Source organism: Patagioenas fasciata, chromosome 3 (genome assembly GCF_037038585.1).
Source record: "Patagioenas fasciata isolate bPatFas1 chromosome 3, bPatFas1.hap1, whole genome shotgun sequence".
Taxonomy (NCBI): domain Eukaryota; kingdom Metazoa; phylum Chordata; class Aves; order Columbiformes; family Columbidae; genus Patagioenas; species Patagioenas fasciata.
The window spans coordinates 105,975,878-105,990,683 of record NC_092522.1 but is presented as its reverse complement, the minus strand read 5'-3'; the positions used below and the strand labels follow the sequence as shown (position 1 = coordinate 105,990,683).

Genomic DNA, 14,806 nt, shown 5'->3' with positions numbered 1-14,806 from the left:
TCTCATGCGATTAGGCTGATGAAATGCTTCTGATTATACCACCAGTAAAGTGCTGTAGTTTCTCAGACATAGATCGAAGGGAAGAAAAAACAATTTGCTTATCCCTAATGCTTGCATAATTTTCCCCAGGTTTGTATCACTGTTACCAGCTTAATGCATTTTATCATTTGACTGTGTTTTTTTAGTGTTTACTTAGTTATTCCCCTACTTAAAATGCATTCTTTACAATTCCTTTAAGTTCTTTGGAGTGGAAATTGTGAGCAATGAAAGTTAGAGAATCATGAGATTTAGCTTTGATCTGTCTTCCTGCCTGACTGAAACTCTGTATGTGGAAGAACTGTAAAGCATTTGTTAGAGCTATGAGATACTGGTACTCTGGAGTTGGTACTTTGGTTAACATAGAAAGATGTTCATAAGGAAGAGGAAAAATTGGGTAGGGAAAGTATGCCTGGGTAGCTTATGCTGCCATGCTAAGCAGTATTCTGTATTTATCATCCATGAATGCCTTAAATAGCATTTCTTGAATTCAGAACATACCTTGATGGAAAGAACTATAATGCATGGGAAAGATAAGAAAGCAAACATAACAAACCTGCTAAAGTAAGACTGCTCTCTAGTCTTAGCTAATCTAGTCACTAGATGCAAACAATAGGTGCAAAATTTACAATTTATTTCCCACCCAGTCAAAAACAACTTTTTGAAACTATCAGTTTAGATCATGCTGGTATCTGCTGCTAGAAGGCTACATGATATGCAAGGTGAAGGGATGTAAGTGAGATCAGGGAAAACATGTAAGTATAAGCAGAGTAAGACATAGGCATATAATCCCAGTGAAACTCAGATTTGGACCTGGCTTTTGGGTTGTGCAGGCTCAAGTGGTAGACATTCGAGGAAATGTAATTACATGAACAAAACACAGACAAGACTCTTGGGGCAGCATGAATAATACTTTAAGCACATACTTTGCTGCGCTAACCCATTATAAAGTTTCTACTTATGTTAGGAAAGTGTTCCTGAATTATGCCATCTCCTCTGCCTTTCTCAAGTATCTGCAGTCAAGCCTACCTAATATAGACCAGGAAGAAAAAAAAAGTCTCTTGAACTTGAAAAGCTACTACCATCTCATGGTGTTCTATCTAACAATTTCAAGTTTTGTTTAAGCAGAGAGAATAAGATTAAGTCATATTTAAAGTTATATTTTTAGGTTATCATCTATTATTTATTTAGCATAAATTATTTATTTGTCAGTTATCATAACACCTATTGAACACATAAAAATTCTGCTAAGTGAACTCAAAAGTTAGGAAATGCCAGAATTCTAAGCAGACTCTCTTTTGTGTTTTCATTACAAGGCAATCCTTCATTTTCTGTCCACATATTTTTTCACAGTATAACGAAGTAATTTTTTGCACAGGGCAGACAGTAATCACTGCACAAGCAACTAATAAATTTCTTCTGTTTTCCTCATTATCCCATGTGTGGCCCTGTCTGCTGTCCACTGCACTTTTCTCAGACTGTACTTTCAGGATATAACTACTAATTCACTCACATATTTTCACTGCCATGGCGTTGGAGTGTTTCCTAATTAATTTTTCATGGTTATAAAGGAATTAATTTATTTTCACCTGCAATTATACACTGAAGTAGGTCAGGGTTAGTATTATCCTAATTTTATAGCCAGAAATCTTAAGCATGTAATTTTGATTGCTCAGTTTGAGACTTCTAGGACTAAATTGGTCAGAGTTCTCATTGTAGAGAGCTGTATACACACAAAGTACCCGGCAGTTTTACACAAGGAGTGATTGACCCTTTGTGAAAAGGGATGAACTCCACAGAAAAATCAGGATAGAGTCCAGTGTTCCAGAACAGCAACGAAACTGTCCTGTCACCTTCCCCAAAACTCTGATCACTTCCAGCTTCCACTTGGTCCATTCACTCTGTCCTGTTTTCCTTCATAGTTTTTTCTACATTGCTCCCTGTCTCAAGCTTCTTGCCTAATCAGCCCACCTCCTGCCATCACTTTTATATCTTTATTATTCTCTACCTCTTAGCCATCCTGCTGAAGTTGGTGCAGAGAGAAATATAGCATCTGTGCATTTCTCACATATCTTTGAAAGCAGGGAAGTAGGAGTCCAATGCGTGGCAGCACCCTTTATACAGCTCTCATTTATGCTCTTGTTCTCTGCCTGAGATGGAAGAAGATGTGATCATGTATATGATAATGCATATGCACAAAACAGCTAAACGAAAGCTACACAACTGATTCTGGTTTTGAAATTTTTTAAGCTGTGAAGAACTCCATTTACATCTGTTATACTTCTTTGTGTGAGGTTTGGGGGTATGATTTCCTTGCTTTTAAAAAGAGCAAGCTGAAAAGAAGCAGAAATTCCATAATGTGGGATTCTACTGGCTCTCTATCAGGCCACCAGCCACCACAGGAACTTTTCATATCCGATGGTAGGTCACCTGAACTCCTGTGGCAGCAAACAGCAGTAGAAGATATAATGCTCTGCATGGACTGGCACCAGAAGGAGGTGGGGAAAGTTGCTGGTGTTTTTCATACATATTTGCTGGCAGCGGAAGAGTGGTGAGAATCAGTAACCTTGGCTCCTGCCCCAGGCTGTAGGGAGAAATGTATATACGTTTTTTGCCTATATCCCAAGCTGAGATCCCTTCTGTCCTGTCCCTGCCAATCTGTACTGTTCCCATCTCGTCTTCATCTTTTATTCCTTGTTACAGTTTTCAATGTAATTGTTTCCAGTCATCCAAAAAGACCTCAATCTCTGTAAAACTTCTGGAAAATAGTTTGCTAATGTATGTAATATAAAGAAAAATTGATAGTGTGGTAGAATTGATAGTGCAGCATAGGGTTTGTATTTCTGGACTGCATAGTCTGGAAAGATTTCCTACTTTCATGGCTTTGCCATGCATAGCTTGTGCAGCAAATATTGCATTTGAGCTTGTAAAGCCTTTATATCACATTTTACCAATACAAGATATCCTTCTGTGCATTGTATAACACAAACAAGTTATGAATAATGCAGCTTCCTAACTGGAATTTTGCTAACACACTAATTCTTTTTAAGCCCAAACTACAATAAAATAAAGAGTAGCAGACACTTCAAATAATATCCATTAATAACATCATCCACATAATATTCATAATCAAAATAAAATGAGAATCTGAAAAGCTTAGAGAAAAGTTTATTTCACTTAACAGTTCTGCTCGGTGCATTGCATTTTGGTAGATACGGCTCCATAAATTCCATCACCCACCTTCCCTGGCTCCTAGAACAATAATGTTGCAGCTTTCAATTAAATTATTCCATGGTCGGCCTCATCTTTCCTTACCATTTGTGCTTCTCATCTGTAAGGCTTCTTGCTCATGTTTACTGTGCAGATTGTACAATTCTCCACTTTCACCCAAAGCCCAAGTGGAAACATGAGAGTCTTTGTGCAGAGTTTATCAGCAGACCAAAGCACTTACACAGCCTGGTCAATGATCTCCAAATAACGGAAGAATTTCTTTAGCTTTCATGCTCAGTTACTGCTGCTGGCAAAAAACGGGGTCAACAGCTTCAAGGGTCTCTGAAGAAATTAATATCTGGCAAGAACCCAAGTTTTTCCAGCATGAAGATTTGGGTTATAGTGCTTGTGAAAAGCAGCTAATTTTTAAAGGACCTAGGGACACTATATTGATGAGTAAACTTAACTGTGATGGGAAAGCAATTAACAGCCCACCCAGTGACAGCTACCACTATTAAAATATTCACAAGTTAAATCCAGTTTAATCTTACCCAGGGGCCTTTTTTTATCAGTTTTCCTTATTTACTCCTTATCATAGGAGGTTTTTCTAACAGTTACAATTACTTCAAAAGTTTAATCCCATTGTAGCATTATAAATACTATAAAAAAGGCAACATTTTGAAGCACTTTTAATCTTATTCAAAATTAAAAAAAAAAAAAAGAAAAAAACCACTAAAATTAATTATTGCTTTTAGAAGGACATATTTTGATCATCAGTAATTCAGTCTCAGCCAAAATGCAGCACACTGACTGAGAATGTTTCTACTTGGTGTACTTCCAGTTTGGGAACCAGAGAAGTTGGGCACCAGAGACTACCAGAAAATTACAAACTTAGTTCTACTTAATGCTGCGTTGATGTAAAAATAATCATACTTTGTCAAAGGGTGTAGGTAACTAAGTATTACCTTGGTCTACCATGGAACTGATGATCAAATTGTCAACATTTATCCTTGTTCCTTTGGTCAATTTTCTGCCAGAAAAATCCCATTAGTGCTTATATTAGAGAATCTGAACCTCTGAAAGATTTGCAATTCAACAAGTTTGGATACTTACCTGATACTTAGTGTGCCACATCCTTCATTCCCAGAGCACCTGTGTGTCTGTGTAGATTTTGCGTGTCATTTTCTGTGGTGGACATCTTTCGGTATTCCCCTGTGGCACTTACAGAGAGGAGTACAATCTCATTTGCCTCTCTACAATTAAGCCTAAGCTCTTTTATTTTCCACAACTCTTTCTAACTCGAATTGAGGAGCTCAGTCTGTTTTTGCACATTGTCCACAATGAAGAGTTGGTATTTCTGTTCCTCCCTCTTTCTGTGTCACTCTGCCCTATTTTCTACATTGTTGGTGGTCATATTCTAGTCTTTCTCTTATCTTCCTTTTATCCTTGTCTCCCTGTTCCCAGATGTGTCATCCTAGTAGTGTTTTCCATTCATTTCAGATGGAAAGGTGAGCTTCTTTGAAGTTTTCCCTGTTAACCACAACTCTTCTAGGAAGAACAGCTCCATGCAGTACATTGTTTTTCTGGATAGAAAGGATATCCTTAGCGCATGCTTCCAGGGAAGTTCTTCCATGTCAGAATAACACCTAATATTTAGTTTTTATTGGTGTAGTTTTGCTGCAATTCCCTCAGCAAGAACTAGCAGCTGGGAAGAAGGAATGTCCTCCCAGAAATGGAGAAGCCTGCATTGTGTTTATTCTTATGACTATGTAAAATAAAATATTACTGAAAAAGTAATATTTTCTTCCTCGCTATAGTGATCTTGCAAAAAAACAGACCTTCTCCAAATACGAAATTAAAATGCAGAAACAGAAATGAGTGTGATTAGTAAAACACCACAGAAATATTCCCCTCTTTAGACAGGTAACCGGATTATTCTTGGGCCTTGATTGGTACATATACCCTTAAAACCTTGATAGCTCTCCCAATATGCAACCACTTTTTGTACTCAGACCAGTTATTTCTGCAGAGATCTGTTTAGCCACTGAAGTGATTTCTCCATCTACATCCTGTGTTTGCCACATGAGGTGTTTCCAATGTTCAGTGCCTGGGTGTACGTTTGTTGCCTCATCTGCACAGGACTATTACCCCTTGCCTTGCCTTCCCTTCCCTTTTCCTGCTGAGATTACATCTGTCCTCCTATAAGAACTCAGTAAGACTATGACCCATTATATAATTTTCACTCATTTTTCTCATAGAAAATTACCTTTTATTACCAGAAGAATAACCATTTCCATTCTTTTTATCCCTTTTTTACCTCTGTTGTTTATGTACTCTGTGTTTTTCTACATGGGAAACTTAATAGAAGTTGTCATTACATTTTTCTTGAATACTGAAGTTGTTGAGCCTAGTAAGTAATCTTGTGGCATAAAGAAATACTCCTTTGATGCTAAGTACATATCCTTTGAATCTGCAGATAATTTTTAAGTTCCTTGGTGTTTTAGCTAACTTTTATATAGAAAATGTGATTGCAAGGACCAGATGAGATGTGTTTGGAGTAATGTTAAAAAGTAGTAGAGTCATTTGTAAATGATAGTGTTTTATTAACTTATCTGCAATGTTATGGTAAAACAAACTGGGTTTTAATGTGCTATTATATTGCAAGTTAGCGTGCAAGTCTAATCTAAAGTATTAAAACCAATACCAAGGAACATAGATTCCCCAATATTATTTCACCTGTAAGTAATAATCTTTCCCATTTTGCTCAACTAGATCCTTGGGCCAAGTGAAATTAGGAATCTCATGTGGTTTCAGTGGGTTTTTTTTGCATTTTTGTTTCCTGTATTTATTGCAGATTTCCACTTGGATACCTTATCTTTGATGGCAGCATGCATGCCTGGCCAGAACAGAACACCTTGGGCTCTGTTCCTGCACTTCTCAATACTCAAATGGGCACTGTAGGTTATACCTAGCATTTCCAACCTCATGTTGTGTGGTGTTATTATAATGTCCTTTGTATAGAAACCCATCATCTGCAGCAACCTCATCTCTGTAGTCGCAATAAGTTTTACATATGGAAGTGGCTGGGCTTTTTTTCTGTTAGAAAATACTTCAGTTCTGTTTACATAAGACCCTTCATCATTTTTTTCGTTACTGAGAGGTAGTCTTAAAAGCATGTACTCTCTAAAATCTCCTTTAAAGCCATCTGCATATCAGTACCTCTGATCCTGTGAAATGTTCCATGCAGGCACAAAATTGCTTGCATGAAGCACCTTGCAGAATCAGGGCCTTAGTAAGTTTTCAATACCATGAAATGCTCTGAAATTAGAAGCTTCATTTGTACAGTGGCATCTACAGTATCCAAATAGTTTATGGCCTCTTTCTTTCCATACTTAATTATTTAAAACAAAAGATATAATAGCTGTACTTTTTTGCTGTTTGGATTTCAATCAGTATTTAAAACCACTTGCCACTTAGTTGTCATTCAAAATAGTTTTAATTCAGATGAACATTCACTGAATTAGAGTAATTTTTTTCAAAATAACTGGTATGACTTAAGAGTCTAAACTTCATCTTCAGAAGGAATGTAAGTGCTGGGCATCCGCATCCCTGCAACTTCTATATGCCTAACTTTGAAAGTAGAATCCAATGTCTACTGTAACAACTTAGGCAGTTTTGAAGATACAACCCTTAGTTCCTAGGTTCTTCACTGATCACCAGATATTTCAGTGTGAATGTTTATTTGACAGGTCATTTTAATTTTCAAAACTTTTCTCTTGTCAGTCATTCCAGTCCCATTCTGTGCAGTCCCTAACCAGCTATTCTGAGAGGAGCACTTAATTGTGATTAATTACCAATGAATTGCTTAGTTATGTTAACATGCCCAATGAACCTCTCTAAGGCCTTCTTGTCTTGGAGTGTTTCCATTTGTACAGTTTCTTCTGCCTTCCTTGGGTTTGGTCATAACTTCTTGTCATTTAATGTGTCCTACATAATTAATCTCATTCAGCCTGGCATTTGCTCATATTCAATTCAAGGGTCTTTACTTTGACACAATTTGGTTATCGTGCAAACTACCATTGTGATGTTGATCATTTTTGCTTCAAATCAACAGATCATAACCAATTGCTCATTCCATCCAGATCCGCAAAGATCTGCAACATGATGCTGTGGTATATCCCAAGTGCTGAGGCAGTCCCCATGGGAAGTTGCATAAACTATACGGTTGCTAAAAGAGGGATTAAAAGTGCAGTGTTTTGCACTTTCTGTGTTTGGTCAGACTTGCCAAAACCCTTTAATGTATATCCCAAAACAAAAGTAATTTTGTCACTCAAAGTCCTAAATACGATTGTCTGGATCCTCAGTTGGTGTAAATTAGCATAGCTCCATTGCCTTCCGCGGAGTTACGCTAAGATACAACAGTGATGATCTGGGCAGATGCCCTCAGCTGCTCTCTTGGGTTAGCATTCATGTTTGATTGCCTTTTTAAAATCTTTTGAAGTTATAAAATTCCTTGCATTGTTTGGTTTCTTAGAATGGCCAATTGCTGACTTGATTACATTGTGTCTGTATCTGCACAGTACAATATGATTTTGCCATGCAGTTAAGTTTATTTTTACCTCAGTGCGGTTGGGACTTTATGTGGCACACATTTTTTGCAGCACTGTAGTACTTATATCAATGTTTTATATCTCTTAAATATCCCATATCCCTCATAAACACCTCATCATAATCTTCTTTTACAATATTTTTTGTATTCCCAGTAATTTGAATTTGAATTTTCTCATCTGCATGTGAAATCTGCTCTTCTACCCTAACACACACAGAATTCCCACTGCTTCAAAGTCTGCTGGTTTCTCTCCCTCTACAGATAACGACATTGTGCTCTTTCAGCATGGGCTCATTTGGTGTACACTCTGTGATACAACCTTAGATTTTGAGGAGCATTTTAACAGTGGCCATCATTAATTGTTTTTGTATGCTTGACTGTGCTTACACTGCACTCAGCTCCAGCAATATCGGTTTTCCGTAATAAAAAAGAGGCAGAGGACTGCAGTATAAGCACATTACTATTGTTATGTGGTACTTTCTACACTGTGGTAAAAAGGAAAAAAAAGACAGACCCTTGAAAAAAATTAAATCTAAATAAATTATATTTAAGATGCAGTTTCCAGACTTATACTATTTACATAGTTTCATTAAAGTGATCAGCTGTAAAGTAGTCAATCAGAGTGATATTTAAAATGTCATCTTCAAGCTTGAGTTAAGACTACATGAAGATGAATGGAATCTTGTTTCCAGATTTTCAGACTGCAAATTAATGGGGACATCATTATGAAAGCATATAATCAGCTTAAAAGAGCTATAAATATAATTTATTCAAGAGAGATTAGATTCTATAGCACTTCTGTATTAAGCAGGAAAGGAATCAAAACTTGCAGAAGCAATTTATAAGAAAACCAAGCCAGCATAGCCTTTTTTGTTGTTGTTTTGTTTGTTTGTCTCTTTGTTTGGTTTTTACACATAGAAAGCTACCTTTCCAGGCCAGTCAGTCTAGCACTTTTCTTGAACACATAGTTCACACAAAAAGTATGTTAAAGCAGACTTACTAGAAAATCACAATTTACTCATTTTGCCTGTAAAACTGAGCTTACAGATTTTCTGTTTGCTTGTATAAACTGATAATAGCTGAAAGAGCTAAAATGACCCTGTGTTAAATGCAGTCTACTGAATGCTGAATTCAGAGTTTAATAGGTAAACAACATATAATTTACTTTTTGATTGTGTGATCTTAATCTGTAATTCAGCCATGTGTTAGACGTGGTATCAGACAATAGACATAAAAATGAAAAAACGTCGTAGTTATTTCTTACAAATATATGTATATTTTTCTTTTAAATACCAGAGTTATTCTTTAAAAGAGACTGAATTCAGTACCTGCTATTTTAACTTTTCTGTATTTCACAAATGAATTCTAATGTAAAAGCTGTGAATGTTAGGTATGTTGGACACTGCAGAGATACGTCACTGGGTTTGTTCCCTGTGAATAAGAGTTATAAGCTAATTACGGAAAAAAAAACCAGGGAAATCATAAAAATTTATATTAAAATAATTGAATAATTTAAAAAAATATAGATTAGGGGTTTCTCCTCAAGGCTTCTCCAGGAACCATTGTAGGTGGTGATTTGTTTTCCTCTGATGCACTAAGCAAGAAACATCTGTCAGGAAAGTGTAAGTATGTTCCATAAGTATAGATGTAATGGAGGAGGGGCAAGGACCTTGTTTTTGATTAACACCCAATATACCTGTTGTGACTTCAGCTTGAAGAATCTAAAATAATAGAATTCTTAATAAATATTTTCTTTATTTCTTTAAGCCAGCAAAGGTTTAATCCTCAACACTCCCATTAAGAGAAAAAGACCTTCAATGGCTCTAAGTCTTTTCTGAGGCCTGATCCAAAGTCCTTTTAAGTGAATGGAAAACCTCCCACCATGTTTAGCTTGCTTTGGATCTGAAATTATGTCCTGTAACTCTGAAAAGCTTTCCCTGAGCAGCATGTTTTTAATGGAGTGAGAAAAATATTACAAGGCCAATTCCATGCATAACTCCATCAGCAGAATTTGCTCTCCTTACACTTGACAAAACCAGTTTCAGGTGGATACTGTCATGGGCAGAGTCCTACCATTACTTGTTAAAAGGTATTTTTAAGATATTAATTAGTCAAATATTGGTAAGGAAATTATTTAACTTTTGTGTGACTTCTATTGAATACAGAGGTTTATTAACCTCTGTAAATTAAAAATGATTAATATTTAATGCAAAGGAGAGGTAATTGTCTACTGGTTTGTATGCAAAACTTGTATTCAGAATACAACATTTTAACTATAGGTTACCAGATTTCAATAACATTTTTACAAATTTTGGTATTAACTCCACTGAACCCAGATTCATAAATGGGTAACAAGTGAACATGTCAGGACTACTTATCTCCAATTTTTACAAAAATTCTTAGTGAATGGCAGTGTACCACAGACCAAATGTGTTTTATATATTTATATAAAGACCTATATAATCAAGAATGACTAAAAAATAATTTTACTTCATCTTAAACTTTAAAGGCCATTATTTCAACATAGTGGAATTGTCTTCAAGGCTAAGAAAAACTTTTTTTTTTGTCTTTTCACATCAGTGAAGATACTTTCCATTCAAAAATAAAGTAAATGTAATGAATAAGATGTTTAGCCAAAGGGCATTTTTTTCTTATAAATTTCCCTCACCATAAAAAAGAGAAATGTGCCAGTTTCTAAAGACACTGCCAATAGATTAAATTCTGTGCCAGAGATGCAGTCCACAACAGTGCGTACTGGGAAGTGGCAACCTATAGGAGACATTTCCGTAAGATGTAGTTTGCTGGTTCACCTGTTCCACAGTCTTTCATTTGACGTTCTTGAGATGCTATATTCGTCTTGAAATTAGTGGTTTTCCTATGGCTAGAATTCTGCCTATTCCTAGCTCGTACCAGGAGGTTGATAAGACGCTCTTCTTCCATATTGTGTATAGCTGAGGGTCACAACCTCTGAGCTAATCAAAACAAAGAATTTGTTTCAGCTGTGTTCCTGCCTTACATATTATTCTCCCAAATCCTCATCAGGGGGCATTTAATTTGCAGGAGTGTTTCTGAGGACAGTGATTTTTAAAAAAGCATAAAACAGTTTGAACACAGGGTGTAAAAGTTCACTTGTAAAGTAGAAAGTTATGGTTCCTCTTTTCCAGCTTGGAAAGAGAAAAGTAAATCAACGTTCAGATGAGATCTGTATTAATACTCACCAAGAGAATTAAAAATCAGAATAAGGAACAGTAAATAGATAATAAGATCATAGAATAGTTTGGGTTGGAAGGGACCTTCAAAATCATCTAGTCCAACCCCCTGCCATAAGCTTCAACTAGAAGCTTCAACTAGAAGCTTCAACATCTTCAACTAGATCAGGCTGCTCAGAGCCCTGTCCAGCCTGGCCTTGAATGTTTCCAGGGATGGGGCATCTACCTCCTCCCCAGGCAACCTTTGCTAGTCTTTTACCACCACCATTGTAAAAAATACTTTCCTTATATCTAGTATGAGTCTGCCTTTTTTAGTTTAAAACCATTGCCCCTTGGCCTATCATTACAGGCCCTACTAAAAGTCTGTCCTCATCTTTCTTATAGGCCCCTTTTAAGTACTCAAAGACCACAACAAGGTCTCCCCAGAGCCTTCTGTTCTTCAGGCTGAACAACCCCAACTCTCTCAGCCTGTCCTCACAGCAGAGCTATTCCGGCCCTCTGATCATTTTTGTGGCCTCCTCTGGACCCTCTCTGGCAGGTCCATGTCTTTCCTGTGCTGAGGGCTCCAGAGCTGGATGCAGGACTCCAGGTGGGGTCTCACCAGAGCAGAGGGACAGAATCACCTCCCTCAACCTGGCCACACTCGTTTTGATGCAGCCCAAGGTATGATTTGCCTTCTGGGCTGCAAGCGCACATTGCCGCCTCATGTCCAATCTTTCATCCACCAGTACCCCCAAGTCCTTCTCTGCAGGGCTGCTCTCAATCCCTTCTCCCCACAGCCTGTATTGATACCAGGGGTTGCCCCAACCATGGTGCGGGACCTTCACTTGGTCTTGTTCAACCTCATGAGGTTTGCATAGGCCCACTTCTCAGAGGGAAGCCCTTTTTTTGTAAAAATCATATTAGCCTCTCACTCAAGGCTGCTTTTCTAATTATGCAGTGCGTGAGAGCTCTGAGCCCAGAGGTGTAGCAAAGTGCTTCTGGGTGAATGAGCTGTTTTTTCCACTGCCGCTGCAGCCACTCATTGTGCTGCGCAGCCAGTTGTCCCAGCGTGTCACCTCCGGCCTCTCCCGCACTTTGTGCAGCAATTCAGAAAACTGTTCCTGCAGCTATTAGACTGCAAAATTAAAGTGGCTCTTTCATGAAATGTTTACGGTATAAACCAAGCTTGTGCTGCCTACCCGTATGGGAGTTGCAGAAGGGGAAATTGTACAAAAGTGTGGGCTTTCTGCCTTTGTTAACTTTAAGGAGAAAGTAAAGAGGGTCAAAGTAAGAAAAGACACCAGAGTGTATCCCATGACAATAAAAAGCACAATTCGTTTCCAAGTACTCTACCTAATGATACCTTGGAACAGTCTTATGAAGCTGGAATTATTACTTATGTGCTTTTCAATACAGTCTAAGATTCCAGCACAAGAAGGAATAGTTTATCTTGGAACAGTTTTAATGGTCTTCTCAGAGCTTCCTGCCCTCGCTGAAGGGACGTGTCCTTTGTTCACATAATGTGCAAACTGCCTCATACAGTCTGACAGGTTAGGGTGAAATGGCACCAATTTCAGGTTATTGAATACCGTACTAAAAGCTCCATTGTTTCTTTTACTGCTACCCAGACAGCTGCAACTTCCCTTCAGGAGGGACAGGAGACCTGGAAGCAGAGGCAGATGGATGCCTGGAGTGAAAACCAGGAGTATTATCTCAGCCACACAGCCCGTCTCACTGATTGGGACATTTGGTGTGATCCACTTTATCTACCTCACTGAGAATTTCTGAGCATTCGTTAGCTCTGCAAACTGGGCTTCGAAGTCATCATTTTCAGTTGTTGAAAAGAACATATACAAATACAAAGAAATAAAAAAATATTTTTAATATATACAACTATACAAAGAAATTGGCTAATGGTTGAACTTGAACTATCAAGAAGAGACTGAAGTCAAGTAGAATAATAGTGCCTGATCTTTGTGGAAATGAACCTGTAAGGAAAGTTTGCATCTGTACTGCAATAGGAGGCCAAACGGCATGCTTCCTGATACAGCTTTTAAGATGTATTACAGAATTATAAAAGCATGTAGGTTGGGACTTCCAAATGTTACCTAGTCCAAACTCCTGCTCAGACTGAGTCCACTTGGAGCAGGTTGCTCAGGACTTTGTTCAGTCAAATTTTGAGTATCTCTAAGTTTCTTTATCTAATAAGAGAACATTATAATCTCTATATAATATCTCTAAGTACCTCTGTCTTTGAGTTCTCACAACTTGTTCCAGTCTTTGACCAGCTTGATGGTAATTTTTTCCCTCTATAATGAATTGGGCTTTCCCACGCTGAACCTTGTCCTCATTGCCTCTTATTCTTCAGGTGTGCAGCTGTGAGAAAACTTTTGCTATGCCTTCACTACACGATCCTGCTAGGTATTCGTAAACAGCAATCAGATTTCTTACACTTTTCTTCACAAGAATGAATAAGCCAACGCTCTCAGTCTCGTATATCGAGTGCTCCAGGCCTATAACCATCGTGCAACATCTTTCAACAATGCGAACTTGTAGTTTAGTGTTTATAGTTCTCAGAACTCTGGGAAGAATGCAGAAGACGTGCCCTCCTAAGTGTCACTTCATTAAGGCTGATTTGTCTGCCCACTGCCTACCATCCGAGACTACCTCAAGGCAATAGGATGGAGTGCTTGTAGAAGTGACCTGTGCTCATGCCTAACCTGTCCTCCTTGCAGAGAGGTTCTTGACTGGACTCACCCTAAGAATTTTTCCCTTCCTTTAATTAATTCTTGCTAACATTGCAGGCCTGAGGTAAATTCAAGTAAATGATGAGGTTATACTTAAAAGTCAGTGTAGATGGAGCATGTCTCAAGTCAATTGCACCAAAAATAGAGTATGTCTGAGAATTGCTCAAAAATTAGTATAAACTCACACAGAAAACCAGTGACAAAACTGGATTTCCCTTAGCCGTACTGTTCATTAGCCTTCTTACTAGACCAGACTGCCTCTCACAGTCTGATATAATTCACACTCAGTATTTTCACATTTCCTCCCTTGGGCTTCTGACAAATGTTTTTAGGCCTAGAGGGAAAAAGCTGCTTGTTTTTCATGAAATGAAAACTGAAGGATTTTACTTTCTTGCTGTTGACTCTTCACCCCTAAAATAGAAAGTAGTATCTCTGCTTTATCTGTCGGGGAAAGCAAAACCATTGCAAGTTTGCTCCCCTGTTATTGGATGGCACATGTTTTCAGATAGAAACTCATTCATTCAGAAGAGATTTTGAAGTCCATCCAGTATAGTGACTTCATGGTACAATGGAACTTCTCAGTGCTAATGGGAACAGTGCAGTGACTGCGTATGAAACAAAACTTACCTCTCAGCCTTTAGGTGCAATAAGTCACCTGAACACGTTTTACACCAAACTATTGTGTTAACTTTACCTTACCTTTCTCAATGTGCAGTGAAAATCATCTTTTTACTTGCTCTTCTGAACAGGAGAGTAAGAAATAATCTGTTAATAGTGAAAAAAAAATCCAAGTCATTACATTTTCTGTCATTTGGATTGTATTAATGGGGGTTTTTTTTGCAAACTTTTGCATCCTCATCCTGCCCATGGTATATTTCCTAGATGACTCATTGATCTTTGCAGTCCTATTCATTTCTGGCTTTGTCATAATGCTAGACTGAGAGGACTCTCAGGTATACTGCTCCTTTCTTAATTATATAGGACTAGAAATATTTCGTAGGCTTCATCTTTCA

General features: G+C 37.8%; 1 protein-coding gene across 20 annotated transcripts in view; it reads left to right on the top strand.

Moving 5' to 3' along the window:
• Positions 1-14,806, top strand: part of MYT1L (myelin transcription factor 1 like) — a 312,069-nt gene that overhangs the window by 255,386 nt on the left and 41,877 nt on the right. The gene's annotated exons all lie outside the window — the stretch shown is intronic.